The sequence below is a fragment of the Phymastichus coffea genome, unplaced genomic scaffold (assembly GCF_024137745.1).
Source record: "Phymastichus coffea isolate CEN01 unplaced genomic scaffold, Cenicafe_Pcof_1.1 PCOF00019, whole genome shotgun sequence".
NCBI lineage: Eukaryota > Metazoa > Arthropoda > Insecta > Hymenoptera > Eulophidae > Phymastichus > Phymastichus coffea.
Genome location: NW_026706830.1, coordinates 514722 through 531669, shown reverse-complemented (window position 1 = coordinate 531669; position 16948 = coordinate 514722).

Genomic DNA, 16948 nt, shown 5'->3' with positions numbered 1-16948 from the left:
ACGGTGACTCTTTTCCTTCGATGGCGACCGTCAAAAATTGGTTTAACGAGTTTCAACGTGGTCGCACGTCGATTTTTGAAGAGCCACGTCCAGGTGCTCCGAAAACGGCTACCACGGAGAATAACGTGACAAAAATTCACGATCTCGTATTGGCAGATCGACGATTGAAGGTGCGCGAGATAGCTAAGATCGTAGGCATCTCAAAAGACCGCGTGGGTCATGTCCTGCATGAAATTTTGGGCATGAGAAAGCTGTCGGTGCGATGGGTGCCGCGTTTGCTCACTCCAGACAACAAGCGCAACCGTGAGACAACTTCAGAGCAATGTCTGACGCTGTTTAAGCGCAATCCGAAGGAGTTTCTGCGTCATTTTGTGACAGTCGACGAAACATGGATCCACTGGTATACACGAGAGACCAAGGAACAGTCGAAACAGTGGACTTTACCGGGCGAAAGTGCTCCGAAGAAGGCGAAGACTGCCCCATCGGCCGGAAAGGTGATGGCCACCGTTTTATGGGATTCACAAGGTGTGATCTACATCGACTACCTGGAGAGGGGCAAAACGGTCACAGGGCTGTACTATGCCGAATTATTGGGTCGATTCGACGTCGAATTGCAGAAAAAACGGCCCCATTTGGCGAAGAAAAAAGTGCTCTTCCACCATGACAACGCACCGGCTCACACCTCCGCCGTCGCCGTGGCCAAATTGGTCGAATTAGGCTACGAACTGCTGCCCCATCCACCGTATTCTCCAGATTTAGTCTTGTGCGACTTTTTTTTGTTTCTAAACTTGAAAAAAATCACTCGCCGGGCAGAAATTTGAGTCGAATGAGGAGGTAATCACTGCCACGGAAGCCTACTTTTCAGACCTCGAGGAAACGTATTTTTCAGACAGGTTAAAGAAATTGGAGCATCGCTGGGCCAAGTGTATCGAACTAAAAGGAGACTATGTTGAAAAATAAAACGCTACTTTTCCAAAATTTTCGTTTTTCTTTTGTAGGCTAAGTACTTACCCTCGTAATTAAAAAAGGCTTAGGTTTTAATCCGATTACATCTAGGGGATAAAGAAGATTAGGAGTAAAGTCACTCACACTTAAAACTCATCGAGTGTCACAAGACACGTGACTTAAGGTGAGTTCAACTCCGTTTGATAGAAGACAACTAGGATAAATCATCTGACGTTAAGGCGAATACACGTACTATCATACGTGTTTAACGGAGCGGCGGTTTGCTCTGCATCGAGGGAGTTTGTTCTTAAATAAATTTTTCATTTTTCAGATAACCTTCCCCGTTACAAAACTAATTATATTTTAATTTTAAAATTTATAGAATCTTTTATTCACTTTGTAATTGAATAATGTAAATCTATATAAAATCACTAAAGAAAATTTTCTACAACTGTATGATACCACTGACAAACAAAAAGACGTACTATTCGTACTTTCCGGCATCGAATTAGAATACCCACAAAACTCACTCACTACCTAAAAAATAACACAGTCAGCTGAGGTAAACACTCGATGGAAACAATCTAATAAAGAATATACTGATTCGCACATATTGTCAACAACTTTTATTGTTATTGTTATTACTTCAAGAACTACGTCCACGTGGAACGCTGCAGAGGTAAACTAAGTACCTGTACGCATTAGTCTTGGTTCCCTATAGTCATGAATATGCAGACTCACCTTCTCTATCATTTTTTTAAATGATGTAGGAGGATAAAGTTGAACACAATCATGACTGGACCTACAGTTTAAGGTGGAATCCGAACCACCGGAATCACAGTAACACATATATGAAAATTTCATTTCTGAAAATCTTCACATATCCGGGGCTCGAACCCGCGACCTCTTACACAGAAGCCTGAGCTCTTACCCACTGAGCCACCGTGACCCCAAACGATCAGACACAAAGCAGAACTTTACCAGACGGTGGCGAGAGCAATCACGAGAGAGTTTACCCTAGATTGTGTGTGTGCCGACTCTGGAGGGTACAATCGTAAAACCAGTCTCACACTCCTTGGCGGACCCAGCTCAGCCAGCATCGGAGGATCGCCCTACACAATAGTAAAGCGCCTAATAAGCGCCAAATCTCGCTCTCTGTAGTAATGCCGATTGGCGATCGGAAAGGCCCTTGCTGCAGCGAGGGGGAGACGAACGGTTGAGGCCACCGGACTCTAGGCGCGCTCGGTCAGGGGGTCTACTCAGGAAAGATTGCAAGACCCACTATACCTGGTAATTAGTCCTGATCACTAACACATAAAACACATAGTAGATGGAAGGAGATGAAAATGAGATGAAAGATAAAAAAATTTTGCAGGTACTAGAGTGCCGCCTGCGCCCATCGACTCAGGAGAGTCACTGAAGCTGTCCGGCTCCCCCGTTACACCAGTAGGAAACCTGGCTGTTGGACGGGTAATTGAGACAGGAAAAAGGACAGGGTCGATGTCACCAGAATTCTAGGACGCTGTGGAGAGTAAGATGCGAGAGCAACTGCTCACCATACACAGCGTCCTAGGATAAATGACGGAGAAGACGAACGTCCAAAGAAACGTGAGCCGCGTGATTACGAACGGTATGGCTGAAATATATGAGGCTGTAGAAGTTTGTATGTATGAACTGAAGCGAATGCGACAGATCAGACAAAAGAAGAACGTAACGGAAAGACGAGCGAATGTAATGGAGGAAACTCCAGGACATAAAAGGCGATGGCTAAAACAGACCCCAAGCCCAGACCAAGTAGATGACGAAAGACGGAGAACGCTCCTAGACGTTGCTGCCACACAGCAAACGCTGGGGGTGAATGCCGGAAGCTAACAGACACCTGACGAGCTGACCTGCATACCACTCAACAGACTTCTTCGGAGGATGTTGAGATGAGAGCGGAGGTGTCAGAGGACTGGGCCACCGTCGTAAAAAAGAAAAAGAAAAGGAACAAGAAAAAGACCGACAAAGAGACGGTACAAAAGACGACAAACAGATACAGAAGCCGAGGATCGGAGTGCCCCAACCTGAAAACCAAGCGCGGGACCATTCTGATCAAGCCGGCGGAAGGACAACTGTACACCGATGTCTTACGGACTATCAGACAGAAGGTAGACCCCAAGACAGAGAAGGTAGACGTTCGGACGATTAGAAAAACCAAGGACGGTGCTGTATTAATGCGACTGGAAAAATCGCAAGGACAGGACATCCAAAGGACACTTCAGAAAGTATTAGGACAGACTGCGACAGTAAAAGACTTAACGTCCAGGGTGACGCTGGAGTTTGCTGACTTGGACTGCGTCACGACGGTACAGGACATCGCGAAGGTGATAAATCGCGAACTAAATACGGACTCGGAAAACGCGATATTCGTGATCGCGGGCGTTATCCCGATCGACCTCTTGGCAGGCGCAAGGAAACGTATTTACGACCGAAGTGCGACCGTAGGGAGGGCCGACGCTGCAACAGAGGAACGAACGAAAACGACAGAACAATGGTAGACAAGATGGATGACAGACGTTCAAGGACGCTGGACCCACAGACTGATACCAAACGTTGGTCCGTGGAAAGACAGAAAACATAGGGAGGTGGATTTCTATCTCACCTAGTTTCTGACCGGACACGGATACGTCCGAAAGTACCTGCACAGAATGGGTAAGGTAACTTCCCCAGACTATGTGTACTGTAGGGGGTCTTGAGACGACGCGGAGCATACGTTTTTCGTGTGTGACCGTTGGGCCGAGCAAAGATTGAGAATGGAGACAGAATTAGGGCCGATTATGCCAGAAAACGTGACGAACGTAGTTGTCAACAGCTGACGCATGGTAAGATCGCGCTGTACGTTTCGAATGTGTTACGAAACAAAAAGACAGATGGATGCTTGGAAAATTGATTGAATGAGAACATTTCAGAGCCTACTCGGGAATGAATGAGTATTAAAGGGATGAATGTGTGCTTGGACACGCAATGACAGCCGTCCAGTCTGAAGTAATGTGATAAACAGTTCCTGGCTGGTTGTGGTGCGAACAAGGAGAGATATGTTTGGTGGGTATTGGTGGCCTAAGCTACTGAGTCCCACACTTGGAGGGCTTCCGTTAGTTGTCCGTAAATGGATTCAGACTCCTCAAAAAAAAAAAAAAAAATAATGCCGGGCTGGTCCAGTGAGTGGTTACACCTCACTGGGCAAATGCTACCTTCCAACGTCCACGACCGTGCCCGGTGGAAACGCATCAATGCTCTGAGCAGCTATAACGGACACGGCCAAGAGGAAGATATGGCTCACAAATGACGCAAAAGAAAATGGTATTATGCCGATGTGCTCAACCATTAATGACTTACACACACCTACACTCACACATTACACAAACACTTATACACACACGCCTCTTGGCAAACCGAGATGAATGAATGCTCGGCGACCCTATAAACGGGGCTTACCGAAAGAGCGAATGCCGGGGATCCCTATAAACGGAGCTACCTGAAAGCGAATGAAGGGGATCCTTCTAATCGGGCTCTCACCGTGAACGAAGCCCGGTTTTGCCACTATGAGAACTCACAATCACGCACACTCTACAGGGGGGAACACTGAACACACAGGGTAGAGGAGGCGCGACGTAAATGGAGAAAGCAGCAAACGTACAAAAAAACATGAATATAACAGTGAAGACGGGAATGAAGACAATTCTCGAAACTGTAGACATCGCGCTGCACAAGCGATCGGGAACAGTTTCGGTAAGACGTTCCCAAGACAACAACAATACAGACACGACAGCGGAGAATAACGAAGAAACGCCACGGACGAAACGAAAACGTTGGCCGGTCGGAATCACGCTGGAGTCCTTACAAAAGAGGCCACCGAGGACGGAACCGACCAAGGACTGGCAGACGGTAATACGAAAAAGATCAGACAAGACAAAAAAGAAAACGGACGCCAAAAATCGGTCTGACAGAGGCGGACCGGCCCACCGGAAAAGGGGTCTGGCTGTCCTCATCAAGCCGAGTACGGACACGATGTACTCCGATACAGTACGGAAAATACGGACGACGATCGACCCGAAAGAGAGTCACGTGCAGGTGACAACCCTGAGGAAGACGAAGAACGGCTTATGTCTTCTGAAGCTACAGGTAGACGCAGACAAGCCGGATGGACGTGAGATGTTTGGACGACAGATTCAAGATGCGATCGGGGAAGCAGGCAGTGTCAGGGCCATGACCTCCAAGGTCTAATTGGAGATCATGGATCTGGTCTGCGTTGCGACTCCGAAAGATGTGACGGACGCGCTCAGACGAGAGACGGGACGAGACACGGAATTCCGAGTCCACATTTTCGGTCCAAACCGCGCTGAGCAGTATATGACGGTCTGAGAATTGAAATCGCGGGAATCCGACAGATTGCTTCGGCGTGGTCGGATCGGAATTGGCTGGATGCATTGCCGCGTTCAGAAACGACTAACGGTGACAAAATGTTACAGATGCCTGGGCTTCAGCCATGTGAAAGCTGAATGTACAGGTAAGGACAGGACGAAATGCTGCCGCAAGTGTGGCACATCCGGACACTACGCGACGGAATGTCAAAACAAGCCGGTCTGCCCACTGTGCTCCGAGGCCGAGCACAGGAACATCGTCCACCTCGCCGGAAGCGGCAGGTGTACTGTATTCCGCACCGCGCTGGAGAAATGCAGGGGCCGGGACGGAGGAAGAACAGAATAATTCAGGGAAACCTGAATCAAAGTAGGACTGCAGACATGCTCCTACCTCAGATAGCCAACGAATATGACGCGAACATCCTGATCCTGAGTGAACCATACAGGAGAAGGACGACTCAGATATACATAACAAACGAGACAGAGACCACTGCTATCTGGGTAAGGGGTTGCACCTAATCTAGAGTCTCCAATCGCGGTGTCGCGGACGACTACGTCTGGGTCACAGTTGGCGCTGTCACTTACCTCAGCGTTTAACTGACACCCAACTACACCGCGATGGAGTTCGAAAGAAAGGCGGCACTCTTAGAAGACGGGATCAGGGACATGCCCGGGGATGTCATCGTTGCGGGGGATTTTAACGCGAGGGCGACCGAGTGGGGAATGAACGAAAGGAATCAACACGGATGACTACTGCTGGAAATGGCCGCAAGGCTAGATCTAGCAGTGGTAAATACGGGACATACACTGACGTATAGACGGCCAAGTATTGGAGACTCTATCCCCGACGTGACGATGACATCGGACAGAATCCTGCAACGGCTGATGGGACGGCGGGTGATCGAAGACTACACAGCCAGCGATCACCAGTACATCGTCTTTAAAGTGGTGGGACGGACGGGAATGAGACGAGCGAGAATCCGTCAACCCGCGCGGTGGATTCTACGGAAACTCGACGGACGAAAATTTTCGGAAGAGCTAATGGCAGCACCGGCTTCAGGGCGGAAAATTCCCCCCGAACTAACGGGCTGGCAAAGAGCGGAAAGACTGACAGACGAGACGGCGAAATTAATAGACAGCTTGTGCAGAAGCACAATGCCGAAACGTCGACAGATACAACAAAGAAAACCACAATATTGGTGGATGAACGAGATAGCCGAGCTACGCAGGATATACCTGACAAATCGGAGACAAGTGACAAGGGCAGGGGGCGGACCCGAAAGTGAAAATCTTCAAGCTATATACAAAACAGTACGGAAGACGCTGACAAAAACAAGACGCGATGCGGAGGAAGGTCTGCGAGGAAGTAAACGAGGATCTCTGGGAAACCGGCTACAAGACCATGACCGGGAAACTAGGGGCCCGAGTCTCACCGGAATTTAAAGATGCCGAAATAACAAGACGGATTGTTGACGGATTGTTTCTGACGCACCCGATTTGGACAAATGTGATAGATGACGTGGAAGCACAAAAGCCCCCCCCCCCGCCTTTGCCGCTGAGGAGCTCATCAGAGCAACGAATGCGATGAAGACGGGTAAGGCACCGGGACCGGACGGGGTACCATCCGAGATCCTCCGGCTTGTCGCTCGTCTACAGCCGGAGATACTTCTCGACCTGTACAACACGTGTTTGACGACAGGAACGTTCAGCGACCGGTGGAAGGTGGCAAGGCTCGTTCTTATCCTAAAAGGTAGGAGCGATCCTAGCACGCCTTCGGCTTACCGACCGTTGAGTTTACTTGACACGACTGGTAAACTCTTTGAACAACTACTGAGACCGAGACTAATGGATGCGATACAGACCGGAGGAGGTTTATCAGATTTGCAGTTCGGTTTCAGGAGGGGTCGATCGACGATTGGAGCAATCCAAAAGGTGGTCGACTCTTTCCTGGAACTAGACAGACACTGCCACGCAGCGCGACTTATAGTGTTGCTGGCGGCGCTCGACATTAGGAATACTTTCAAATCGGCCAGGTGGAAGTATATATTGGAGGCACTGAATAGCAACTTTGAGATTCCGCCATACCTGCTTCGGGTTGTGGAGGATTACCTAAAAAACAGACGGATAACGTACGAGACGATCGAAGGACAAGTAACGAGACAGGTTACCGCTGGGGTGGCACAGGGGTCCATACTGGGACCTGACTTCTGGAATGGCTTATATGATAGCCTGCTTCGGCTTGGGATGCCGCTCGGAGTAACCCTCTTTTTCTACGTTGATGACGTGGCGGTGGTGATTACGGGGAGATCCCCTGATCTGGCGCAGCTAGTGTTGAACCAGACCATGAGACGAGTCGGACGATGGATGACAGACGACGGACTACAACTCGCAACAGAAAAAATGGAACTGATGTTTCTTACAAGAAGACGCATACAGACGATACTGCACATGAGGGCGGGGACATGCGAGATGGAGACTAAAAAGGAAGTCTAGTACCTTGGGGTAACCCTCGATACGAAGATGACCTTCTGGCCTCATGTAAAGAAATCAACCCGGAAAGTGGCAGAGAGGATAGCATCCTTGAGTCACATGATGGCAAATACAACGGGAACGCGATCAAGGAAACGACGACTGTTAATGGCGACAGCTTACTCGATCTTTCTATACGGCGCGGAAATATAAGCAACTTCCTGAAGACAAAGAAATACTGTAAGTCGAAGCCCGTCTCCCCCGCGTAAGGTCATGTAAGGGTCAAAATTATTATTTTCTTCATCTATGCACAGGGATGATCAGGCACAGGTAAGATTAATTGTAATAACCCAATAACTTGCTGGTAATATCTTGCCCCCCAACCCAATAACTGGACGGTAATATCTTGCTGTAGCACGATATCGGTTTTGATCGTTAAAATTACCCAGGGAGGTTTCGGTATCCAAACCACGTGAGAATCCGAATCATTGAACGAAGAGAAAGACGTCGACCATGAATACGCAACAATTGTTGTCGCATTATGAGATAGAACAACGATTATCCACGAATTCTCGTTGTTTTGGCAATGGTTGATTTGGATCATCATATCTCTTTGCGTGAAATTAAGAGACGTACTGGAATCCCAAGAACAACAGCAGATAGAATTTTGCGGCTTTATAGATTTCATCCGTATCACATAACTTTGACTCAAGTTTTGATGCCAGATGATCTCCGCCGTAAACTCGAATTCTGTAATTGGGTACAAGCAAGGAATCATGAAGATACTGAATTTTTCAGATACGTAATGTTTTCGGACGAAGCCACGTTTCATAGTAATGGGCAACTCAATCGCCATAATAGTCATTATTGGTCTATCCAGAACCCTCATTGGGTACGTCATGTTGATAATCAGCATAGATGGAGCCTCGTAGTTTGGTGCGGCATAATATATGATTATGTGATAGGACCTTATTTTTTCAATGAGAATGTCAACGGCGCTGCACATCTTAATTTCTTAATGAATTACCAGAATTATTGGAAGATGTGGACTTGGAAACAAGACGACGATTATGGCTTCAACAGGACGTTGCACCGTGTCATCGCTCACTAATAGTTCGTCACTTCTTGAACCAACGATACCGAAGACGATGGATAGGTATTGGTAGTGACATTACTGAGTGATGTCCAAGATCACCAGATCTAACAAGTCCAGATTTCTTTTTATGGGGCTATTTAAATAGTACTGTTTATGCACAGCAACCAACAATACGGCAAGGTAGGATGCAACGCATTATGTTAGCTTGTAAAGCTACTCCGCGTCACGTTTTGTTGTCCACAGTTGAAAACTTCGAACGTACAAATCAACAATGCATAAATTTGAACGGCGGTATTTTTGAACATTTTATGAGATAAATCTTTGTGTTACAACCTTAACCATAACTCTATCTGTAGTCATCATCTTATCTTCATTGGCTGGTCATTCCCACCTTGCCTTAAATGGCTGGTTAACCCATTAAGGACGGGACGGACACTTTTTCGTGTCCAACTTCAAGCTACCACCAAGCCAATAATTTAATTGCAAAAAAATTCGCGAACCACCGTTTCCTATGTTTTGGAGTATGTTCTTTCCGATTATGACACTTAATTTTTTCTAAAATGAGTTTTTTCATGTAAAATTTGAAGATTAAAAAAAAAAGCACTGATTTTTTGGAAAAAAAAATTTTTGTGATCGAAATTTATTTGCCTTTCGATTTTTTTATGGGCTTAAAATTCATAAAAAAGGTGTTCATGATACCTTAACTAAAAAATATCGGCCCTACAAAAACCCAAATATATATATTTTTTAATAAATTTGCGTAAATAAACAAAAATTTCATTCACTAACTTCACTGATTTTTATATCGAAAACTATCGACTTTCATGAAAAGTTTATAAGAACAAAAAATGCTTAGAATCAGTCAAGGAACACGTCTGAATTTTTTTAGATTTCTGGGGACTATTTTTGGTTTTTTCGAAAATGGCAATTTATATCCTTCTTTCAGATCGAAAAAGTGGACGTGGCCTATATTATTAAGATTGATACAATCATCAATTACTAATACGTTAATTCTTCGAAATTTAGTTCATGATGATAAAGTAGGAACAAAATCGATCGTCTTGGAAATTGCAAAATCCTATCTAGCTAAATCAAAGAAGCACGAAAGCGTACTGTTGCAAAGAAAGGATATTGTCAAAATTTTGAGAAATGTAACGCAAGGACACAAAAAATGTGCAAAAACTAATAACACTACCGTTGCCCAGCTCTTACCACTGGGAGGTAAACGCATAATCAAGAGCCTCGTTTTTTTTCTGTTTTTTTTTGTTTTAAAATTAACGCCCTCGAATTAAACGAACATTCCGGGAAATGGTACAACAAATTAATAACAAACGTACAAAAGGCACCTCATCGTTACCGCGATCACAAGATAATAAACGGAAACCTATACATATATAAAGAAAATAGTGGAAGCTAATAGTACCAACGAACATGATAAACGCAATATTACATGAATCGCATAACGAACCAAGCGCGGGACACCAAGGAATCGACCGAACGTTCACAAAAATTAAAACACGTTACTATTGGCCTGGCATGTACCGCGATACGCGTAAATATGTACGCGAATGTCACACTTGCCAAATGACAAAATACAACCAAAGCAAAAAGATTGGCCTAATGAGCACACGTGAAGCAACCGAACCGAACCAAATAATAGCAGCCGATTTAATGGGAAATTTCCCAAGGAGTAAAAATGGCATGGAATATTTACTAATATTCGAAGACTTATTCACACGCTACGCAATCTGCCAACCACTACGAAATAAATCGAGCGAATTAATCAAAAAGGCAATCGAAAGAGAATTATGCGCACGCGTTGGCACACCCAAAAAATTAATATCAGACAACGGGAAAGAATTTATAGCCGAAAATGTAAAAAACTTCCTAGAGGAAAACGGTATAGAACACGAATTAACACCTGTGTACCACGCACAAGCAAATCCAACGGAACGCGTAAATAGAACAATTAAAACAATGATCAGAGCGTTCATCCCAGAAAATCACAAAGAATGGGATACACATATCCCACAGCTACAATTCGCGTATAATACGAGCGTAAACGCAACCACGGGCGTCACGCCCGCATTTTTAACATTCGGACGAGAATTAGAACCCCCCATATGCTGGCGAAGAAACATAGAAAAAATTAGACATAAATAGACAAACTCAAACACGATAGATATCACTAAACAAGAATCGTCATCCCATCCTAATAACGAAAATAACGAAAATAATCATACAGATCACGTCAACAACGAAACTACAAACAAAATAATAACCCGATCACAAACGAAAAATGAACCAACAACCGAAACACAAAATAAAACGGTAACAAAAGAGAATAAATCAAAAGACAATGTAGCTAAATGGGTAGAGCGCATGGGAAAATTACCGCAAATGTTCAAGCATACACAGGATCGCGTGAAAAACCAACAGGAAAAACAGCGAAACCATTATAACAAAAATAGAAGGGAATGGCAATTTAAAAGAGGCGACCTAGTAAAACATCGCAACAAGCAGCTGTCTTCCGCAACAAAAAACTTTAATGCGTCACTCGCAAATACGTACGTAGGCCCTTGCGAAATCGTACAACAGCTCGGCAAAAATACATATAAACTAAGATATAAGGGCAAAATATTAAAAAGCCATTGGCACGTGAGCGACTTATATGTATACCACCCCAACGCTACAACGAACACAGGAAACGCCAACATCAACCTACAGAAGAAAGACACTGAATCAACGCTAAACCTCCCAGCAAAGCAGCCCCCAGCAGAGAAAAGAAAAAGGGGAAGACCACGGAAATTACAACCGCCATAGCACCATAACAACAAAAAAAAGCATTCCGGCGCAACAACCTACATCGGCGCTGAAAGAAAAAAACATGCGCGCAAGTACACGCACACGCTACAAAACAAAGTTTTTAAAAACGCCCGGCGCAGGCAAAGGCGCATACGGCCAAGATAGCCAAAACAAGTCTCGACAGGCCCAGCCACGAGAAAAGGCCGCCGCCGCCTCCCTCTCAACCAACATACACCCACAGGCGTGCAACAGCACATAAGCACCAAGGGGCAAGAGAGAGACAGACAGAGCCCCCCTCCACTAGACGCGCCTAGAGAAAGCGCGCGCCGGCAGCAAGTCATAGCCGGCACTCAAAGCAGTCGGCAGCAAGCTGCATCGGCACAACCCCGTGATTACAAATCAAGTTCGAAGTTCTAAAAGTGCACATTACAGTTAAACGTTACAGCGGCAGCACATTCGGTTAGTGGCAGTACTTACGGTGGCAAAATCAGGAAGTGCACATAAAAGTGAAGTGAAGCAAGTGTCAGTGCAGTAAAAATAAAAACACAGCAGTCGCGCGCGCACGTGCAAATCAGCACAGACAATGGCGAATGACGGCGAAGCTGCGAGACAGACCCGCGACATGGAGACCTAATACAAAGGCTCCAACGCTGGTCACCTTTCGCCCGATCACCAGCGCGCACAACAACCAGCGGCACGCAAACATCACCCGCCGGGACGAGCATGAAGGAAGCACCGGCAGACACAGCAGCCGCCAGCACACAAACAAGACTCATCTGCGTCCGCGAAGCCGGCACACAGACGAGCACGCGCGCGGAAGAGCGACAACAAGCGCACACGCACCGAGACACCGTGCGCTACACAGAGATAGGCACAATCTCGTTGCCCGAATTCGCCGATTTTAAATTGCCAGAGCCGACAGAGGAAAAGAAAAAAGAAATGCAACGGGACAAACAGCTCCCAAAAAAGAACAAAGCCGAGGAAGAACGCCGAGAGGCGCTTCAATCGAGCAGGCGCGCCAACAAGAAGTGGCTGATAAAGAAGAGAGGCAAAGCAGGGAAAAAGCTCGTGCCAGAGCAGTGCCAGCCGAGAGCCAACTCGCGTGGCGAGCATATTTCTTCCGCGCAAATCACTCGATTGAAGTAGCGCGGAAGAAACTCAAACAAAAGCAGCTGTGCCAGGATGCAGTGAAAATGGCAGTGCCAGAGAGATTGCGGCCGGAAGTGTCGCGCCGCCTACGACAACACATAGCCACACACGAGGAGATAGAGGAGCAGATCGACGAAAGAGCGATCACCGAAACTATCGAGCTCCTGCAACACCAAGCCGAGGTAATAGCGAAGCAAATGGCAGAAGAGACCGAACACAGCACAACACAGCAACACAGCGCAGCTCAACAGCACAGCGCAGCACAGCAGTACAACAGCACAGCGCAGCACAACAGCACAGCGCAGCACAACAGCACAGCGCAGCACAACAGCACAGCACAGCACAACAGCACAGCGGAGCACAGCAGCACAGTGCAGCACAACAGCACATCAGCACAACGCAATGTAGCAACTGTACAGCAGAACGACATGGCAGCACAGCGAAACAGCATAATAACATCAGCACATCAATACCCGCAACAACGAACCGTGAGCGAGGTATTGCCACGTCCACGACCGACACCAAGCACAGTGGCCGAGAAAGGATCACCCGACCAGACGAACGAGCACCGCAGTGGAAATCCGAGAAGGATGTTTTACAAAAACAAGTACGACGTCCCTGGGATGGAGAACCTGCGGGACTTACTAACTAAGAAGTTGGTAAGCAAACAATGGCACCCGCAGAATGAAGATCAACGGGAGTTGCTAAGTAGAGCACACCGTAAAGAATACGAAAGAAGGATGCTACGCGCACAGAAAAATAAATAAGGAAGTGTTAGTGTCAGTGTTAGCCAAAAATACGTTTTTTTTGTGTGTTGTGAATGGGAGATGGCCGTCAAGAGGCAATCAACAACAGGAACAGTTTTCGTGTTTTTCTTTCCTTAAGTATTTTTCTTTCCTTTTTCTTTTTTTTTCCTTTTCTTTTCATTATAAAGTTATATAAAATATATTATTATTTATAGAGTTATCTCATTATTTATAGAATGATATTATTATTTATAAAAAAAAAAAAAAAAAAACTGAAAACTGAACCTACTTTACTTTATAAGCATTTTTTTTTTGTTTATGTACCATCTTGCGCCACAACAAAATATGCATCAATAACGACAAAAATTACCTTTTTATTTTTTTTAAAAAAAAAATTATGTTAATTAATTACATTATCTTTTGTATTCAAGTTATAAGTATTAAGCCAAAAATATACAAGTTAAACTATATCAAAATAAATGGAAATAATATCAATGCACATGGTACGAATTAATTTAAAAATAATAAATAAATGTAATGAATGTGTACACGCCCCATACAAGCCCTTAGAGAGAAAGAGAGAGTAACGCGATGTGTTACATGAATTACACCGCGTTTTAATACTCATAATTTCAAATAACTATCACTTTTGCCAAAATGTACAGTTTCTCTTTTCTTTCATAAATTATACGTACACATACCATCTTCATTTCCTTTTTATCAACAAGTGATATACATATATTTTTTTTTTGCTATATTTCATTACCTCTTAAAATAAGCCTCGTGTGCAAGAGGGTACGTTATACCACATTCAGGTACACGGCAACACAAGCCACCCAACACAGCCATACCCTTGCACACACAGCTGAAAAAGGGGTAAGAGTATACGTAACACATGGTGCAGGCATTCTCACATCTCGTATGCACGAAAACCTCGAGTTTTCGATTACGGCGGGGGCAGTGTAACGTGGTAAGCGATAGCTTACGACGTCACACATATTAATACCACAGACAAGCGCCAGGAGCCGCGCACACGAGCTGCTGACGAACTTACGACCTGTACAGAGAGAGAGAGAGAGAGCTAGGACCGAAGAGAGGGCAGCGCGCTCGCGACTATCAAGCACACATAGGTAACCACGAAGCGCGAATTAGAAACAGAGTGGGGAGCGGCGAAGATATCGGCCGCCGAATATCACACGAGCGAGGCCCCGTGGCTTTTTCGCTCCGTTCGCGGCACGCGACGCATCTTCCGCGACAGCACCGAAGACTCGTCGCTCGCGCGTGACGACGAACGACCCTAACGGACGGCTTCACAGTCGGCCCAGCAAGCGCACGCGGCGAAGGCCCATCCTGGCAGCGCATATCGAGGAGGTAAAATATCGGACGAGCGAGTGCAAACCGAGGGAAGGACCGTGATGTCCATCGCATAAGCGTAAGCATTGCCGTACTTTACTCTCTCTCTCTCTCTCCCAACAAGCACATAGCTGTGCGATATGACATAGTCGGCGGAGCCGACTAGTTTTGTACATTAGCGAGGCGAGGCGAGCCGATGTGGAAATAGCGACAACCGCTGCGAAAGGTTGACGCGTGCCTTTGGCCCTGTAAGAGTAACGATTCAATAAAGGGATATTGAAGTCGATTCCGGACCGTCTTTTACCGGACGCTCGCATTCCTCTCCAATTGCATGTATATTACAGGTTTAAGCAGGAGTACGAACGCACGCCTCTCCGCGGGCAATCGCATCAATCCAAGGCGATCGATTTTGTTCCTACTTTATCATCATGAACTAAATTTCGAAGAATTAACGCATTAGTAATTGATGATTGTATCAATCTTAATAATATAGGCCACGTCCACTTTTTCAATCTGAAAGAAGGATATAAATTGCCATTTTCGATAAAACCAAAAATGGTCCCCAGAAATCTAAAAAAATTCAGACGTGTTCCTTGACTGATTCTAAGCATTTTTTGTTCTTATAAACTTTTCATGAAAGTCGATAATTTTCGAGATAAAAATCGGTGAAGTTAGTGAATGAAATTTTTGTTTATTTACGCAAATTTATTAAAAAATATATAAATTTGGGTTTTCGTAGGGCCGATATTTTTTAGTTAAGGTATCATGGACACCTTCTTTATGAATTTTAAGCCCATAAAAAAATCGAAAGGCAAATAAATTTCAATCACAAAAATTTTTTTTTCCAAAAAATCAGTGCTTTTTTTTTTAATCTTCAAATTTTACATGAAAAAACTCATTTTAGAAAAAATTAAGTGTCATAATCGGAAAGAACATACTCCAAAACATAGGAAACGGTGGTTCGCGAATTTTTTTGCAATTAAATTATTGGCTTGGTGGTAGCTTGAAGTTGGACACGAAAAAGTGTCCGTCCCGTCCTTAATGGGTTAATCAATACCTCGCCTTAACTGGCTGGGCATTCCTACCTTGCCTTAATTGGCTGGGTAATCAATACCACGTTTTCATTCACTGGGTAGCCAATGTCTTGTCTTGATCAGCTCAGCATTCTCATCTTGCTTAGATAGATTGCATACTCCCGCTTTGCATACATTGGTTAGATTGGTTCACCTTACTAAATGTGCCACGAACACATGTAATGATTCAATAAAAAACGACCTTGATAATAGAACTTTTATTTATCTTGGGTATTGGGTTTTTTTCACGAGAAGTTGTGGAATCCTTTTTGCGGATTTCCCTCAGTCTTGCTGACTGAGGGATTATGTAGGACTCCCCGAAAAAAAACAGGCCTACCCACTAAACCGCCATCTCCTTGGTGTCCTTCCCCCAGCCAGTGACTATGTTGATATTACTTCTGACTGCAGGTTCTGTCTGTGTTCGCCCGTTCGTGTCGTTCCTCCGTCTCTCGTTACGTCGCGTCACTTCATCTACTCACAAAGGAACCACCCCAACCCGACTTCAACGATTTGAATGATTTTGGGATGTATTGTAGTACTTGAAAAAAAAGTAGATACGTGTTTTTTTTATCGGCTAATAAGGATTTTTAAGGGGTGAAATTCACCCTGAAAATCAACACCTAAAGTCAGTTTTTTAAATATTTTTCAGCATCAAATGAATATTTTTCAGTAAACTCAACGTTAAAAAATTTCTTATAAAAAGGCGCTTTTAAGGAAATAACATTTATACCGAAGGGTTGCAACCCCCTTTTTAATAGGGGTAAATACACTATTTTTGTACTGTTCTACGACATGTAATATAGTAAATCAGCTCGAGTTATTTAAAAATCGCACTGATAATGAGAAAATACTAAAATTAAATTGACGTGTTTCCGGATTAAAAAAAAATATGTTTAAGGGGTGTTTCAC